Source organism: Pteropus alecto, unplaced genomic scaffold (genome assembly GCF_000325575.1).
Source record: "Pteropus alecto unplaced genomic scaffold, ASM32557v1 scaffold87, whole genome shotgun sequence".
Taxonomy (NCBI): domain Eukaryota; kingdom Metazoa; phylum Chordata; class Mammalia; order Chiroptera; family Pteropodidae; genus Pteropus; species Pteropus alecto.
Genome location: NW_006443225.1, coordinates 212040 through 216908, shown reverse-complemented (window position 1 = coordinate 216908; position 4869 = coordinate 212040). Strand labels below are relative to the sequence as shown.

Here is a 4869-nt window from a genome sequence, read left to right as displayed (position 1 = left end):
AATATATAGAAAAACACCATGCTTCTCAGCAAATATTTTACCCCTCACTATATTTTAAACTGTGTTTTAGTGTTCATGTGGTTCTCGATGAAAAGAAATCCCCTGAAAAAGAAAGAGCTTTAAAATTTCTCTTTGATTCCATCAATTTTACATTAAAAAAAAAAAACTTTACTTTCCTGAATGATAACAGCTTTATAAAAGTTTAGAAGATGCTACATTAGAAAACTTTTCTATTGGTATCAATTTTTTAATAAAAATGCCAAAGGATAAAAGGAAAAATATTCTCTAGAGAGTTTCCTTATCATATCCATGGTGGTTTTCACTGATCTGATGTGATGTATAGATATGAGTGAAACTGGCAGTATTGCATCATGGTTAAGAGTGTAAGCCTGGAGGCAGACCACCTGAGTTTGCATCTTAGTTCAACAACCTTACCGGCAATGCATACTTGGGAAATTTAATGACATTTTAGTGCCTCGACTTCCAAATTAATCCATGAAAAGCACTTAGAACTTGGCATAAGATAAGCAGTAAGAATAACGTTAGCTATCATTACTATTGATCATACCATCATTGTTATAGGAAGCATTTGAGCTAATATGTAGCTGCATTGGGGGTATCTCTTTTTTCACTCATTATCAAAATGTCATATGATTCTATAATTTTCCTAAAATCTGATTCAATTTTGCTACATTTTATTGGGTTTAAATATTCTACTGAATAAATAGCTATAGGAAATACCCAGAGTCCATATAAAGAGATGAAAAAACGGGGCATGTGAACTGGATGGGCAATATCCTTATGATTCAAGGTTCTTTGGTTTAATCCCAGGCAGTGCGTAGAATTTAGGTGTGCTGTCTACACCTGACCCTGATAGAGCATGTTCACAAATGTTGGCATGAAAAGTGGAAGACCCAGAAGTCAAACCTATAGTTTGGCTTCTATCGCATCACTAAGCTTGGAATCCAGCTGACCTTTACTACCAGAACCTGGAACGCTTCAAAGAAAACCTTACCACTTAGCTCTAATGGCCTGTTACTGACTTCTTTAGGGATGCTCTGAGCTACCAAGGCAGCCCACACTGAAGAGAATGAATTCTCATGTCTGAAGATTCTAGCCATACCTCAGCAGATTTTAGAGAGGAAGGCAGCTAGAAAGGAAGTGTGGCCAGCACCATGACAAATTCCACACCAGGCACTTATAAAATTTCTGAGAGTAGAGAATTTCTTTTTTGGTCTCCCTAGGGATCATACGGATGTAGGACACTTTTCTGTGCCCAATAGCAATTAGCTTTTAAATTTAAATGCATTTAAACTGAGCTTTTAAAATTCTAAAATTAGCTGATATCATGTTCAGTGGTGAAAGACTAAAATTTTTTCCTCTAAGATCAGGTGTCTGCTCTTACAACTTCTAATTCGTACTGAAGGTTCTAGCCAAGACAATTACACAAGAAAATAAAATAAAAGTCATCCAGATTGAAAAGAAACAGTAAAACTACCTATGTTTTCAGAAGACATGACATTGTATATAGATTTGTATGTAGAAAATACTAAGGAGTCTACTAGAAAACTACTGGAATTAATAAACAAGCTCAGTAAGGTTTCAGGTTATAAAATAAACATACAGAAATCAATTGTATTTCTGTACAGTCGCCATGAACGAACAAAACATGGAAGTAAGAAAACAATTTTACTTACAATGGCATTAAAAAGAATAAAATATATAGGAATAAATTTAACAAGAGAAGGGAGTTGGCCTGGGGGAGTGGAATGGAAGGGCAAATGAGGTATAACTGCTAATGGTTATGGATTTCTTCGCAGGGGGTGATGGAAATGTTCTAAAATTATGGCAATGGTTGCACAACTCTATAATATAGTAAAAATCATTGAATTGTATACTTTAAATGGGTAAATTATTTGATATGTCATTTAGATTTCAATAAAGCTCTTATTTTTAAAATTTCCAATATTAGGTTTATTTTGGTGTTAATATCTATTAAAGTTGCTGAAATTGATCAGGTGACTGGTCTGTCAGAAATTCATATTGTTACTACACTATACCTTTGGCAACAACATTCGCATCTTATATGGAGTCATTTATATCTTGTATTGGTATAGCTGATAGCTCAGTAAAGGGATTCATTTAAAAAGTGGAGTTTGAGTACAATATACTCCCAGTGTGGGTACTTTCAGATTGGACATTTGCTGCTTCTAATTTTCCTTGCATTGAAATATTACCTTTAAATAGCACGATGAAATTCTGCACTAGGCAATTATATTATTTACAATGCCAAATATATTGCAAAACATTGATGAATTGATAGCCCACATGTTAGAAAGAAAAGTGAGTCTATACACCCTGTCACAAGGGAAATGGAACTATTTTTTAGAGTCAGGTTGTAAAGCAATTAATATTGTGCCCAGTTTTAGCAAGTAGTAGTCTACTTTGTTTTGATTAATATAGACTTGGACACCAGCATAACAGGCTAGAGGAATCCTATCCCTGTGCACGTGCTACCAGTTCCTTGGAAGGAAGGTATTCGGGAGGAAGGCTGGGGCCAGCCAAAAAAGGTGGACAGGAATGAGTGGGGGCATTGAGGTGCCTCTCATAAAATCAAAATATTACAAGAGAACAATGGGAGCAAAGGGTCTCATTTTATTTAAGTCCCACTGGAAGAGAATGCAAAGTTCTTTTATCTCACATTCCTCATTCTGTACAGAGAGCCTAGCACCATGTCTATGAGGTTTGTTGAACGTTGAAAAGGTGTGGGAAGGTTTAATTCTTTTTAATCAACTATCTTCATCTAAGGAAATAAGTTCTCATTAATGTTGCTCTCTTTTATTTTTTTCTTGTATAGGCGCAGAGTCTAGTTTGTTCTTATAAGATGATACTGTCACATTATTACAAATGCTAATCTAGAGTTCAACCCTATAAACAAGCAAAAAGTTAATTTTTTTTTTAATTGGTTAATATGAATATATAGCAAAAGGTGTTTTAAAAATACTTTCCAGGACAGTATTTGGAGACTGGATTTTTCGCCCAGTTTTTCATCCATACTTGTTTCATTAAAGCTCCTGCTCGTTTGGCATTTTGGTAGTCCTGCCTTTAAAATGTAAAAGGGCTTGTTGCAAATTTTGAAAAATTGTTTTTTCTATTATTAATTTATTGAATACCATTAGGAGTGAGAAGCATATTGAATATCCACTTGGAGTTAGGGATAAAGGTAGCCACGTGAAAAAATTCCCTGGTGAGAAAGGCACACAACTGGCAGAGAGAAGTGTGAGCTAGTGTCCAGTCCTGACAGCTAGTAATGGAAACATAGCACTTGGTGCACTGAACTAACAGACCCTTCTGTGTGCGACTCACATGGAATCTAGTGCAGAATAAAGCTTTCCTAAGCTCCACCCAGAAGTGTGGTTGCTTTTGTCATTTTAATTGGTCTGTGTTTGTGAAGTGGGGCCTCTATTTACTTATAGCTTGGGGCTTGTGTTTACCAAGCCTGGTGGAGGCCAAGTGACAGGGCTCCTGCAAGCTCTCCCGCTGTATCTTGAGGCACTTTTCTTTTCAGTATCTGTGCCTGTCTAATTCGTGAGCTTCTGTGAAGCAAGCACAGGAGGGTACAAGGCCTACAGGGAGGAATTACACCTAATTACTCAAATAATTGCTAGGCTGTTGCCTTCTTAGTCACTGAAAATAATTTCCAGGTCCCTGGCTTTTATAGATAGTCTTCTCGAGGCAGGAGGACACAGCCCCCTTTTTAACTCAGCCCATTCACTCACAAAATCAGAACACTCGAGCCTGCAAAATTAATAAGCACCACTTCCATTACATATATTTTAGGTTGTTGTTGCCGTGGCGATAAAGTCAGGGACATTGAATCTCCTCTGTTGAGCCATTGTTATCATCCCTGGCCATCTGCTGCAGAGGAGTGATATTCCATCTCATTTGCATGATGACTGATATATGGGAGGTTTGGAAGGACATATGCCACAGCAATCATGTGATGAAAATTAAAGTGAAAGTTTTGGGCCCAGAGCCGAAAAAAAATCTGTGTATGCGCATGAGGCTGTTGATGTGCAAATGTGAATCATATTGAGGAGGTCTGAATAGGGAGGTGTGACGTAAAGAGGGGACACAAACGCAGGTGCTTATCTCTAAGCAGTCAAAGGCACGGTTGTCATATCATGGGAACTACCTTTCAAAGAAACAGCTTTAGTGTTTCCGTTCAGCACACAAGGGAAGAGAGAAATATAAGTTCTGGAAACAAACAAAAAAGTAAGTTTAAAACTTTTGAACCACATATGGCTCGCACTGATGTAAAGTCACTCAGAATTTTAGTATGTTTTTGTGTCTGATGTCATAACACTTAGTTTTGATTCTGGGAAAAATGTATTACTAGAGGTTGAAGTTTAGAAGTGTGTCATTGGCTTTTCTGATGTGTGTTTTGAACTTCTGTTTCTGGTTCCTGCTGTGATGCATACTTGATCATTATTTTAAATGCTATTTCTGTCTTTCCTTTTTCATAGAAAAGATTATTGTATCTTCTTTGAGAAGGGTTTCAGAATAAAATGTCATGGTGCAATTGCATTTATACTGCATCAGTAACGTCTTTGTTCATCTACATTTTTTTGAAATGTGCAAATTTGCAGCAGATAATACTTGATATGACATGAAACTTTCTTTGCAACAAAGTAAAGTGGAAATAATTTCTGAGATTGCAAAAATTACCAGCGAGACCCAAAATCTGACATCTCATTGGAATAGAGATCTTTTGGGGTAGAGAGAGGTTGTCAACGAATTGATTATTTTTATAAATGAGTAACCAATATTAAAAAGACGTTTCATATATTGTTTTTAAAAAGTCAAAAT

General features: G+C 36.3%; 1 protein-coding gene across 5 annotated transcripts in view; it reads left to right on the top strand.

Moving 5' to 3' along the window:
* The window catches only part of LOC102897725 (suppression of tumorigenicity 18 protein), a 262470-nt gene that overhangs the window by 125747 nt on the left and 131854 nt on the right, over positions 1-4869 (top strand). For 3 of the 5 annotated variants that reach the window (XM_025041162.1, XM_025041160.1, XM_025041158.1), the window contains exon 1: positions 4033-4275. The exons of the other annotated variants lie outside the window; for them this stretch is intronic. The gene's annotated coding sequence lies outside the window, so the exon portion shown is untranslated. Of the gene's footprint in view, positions 1-4032; positions 4276-4869 lie in introns of those variants that run through there. 5 annotated transcript variants of the gene reach the window in all.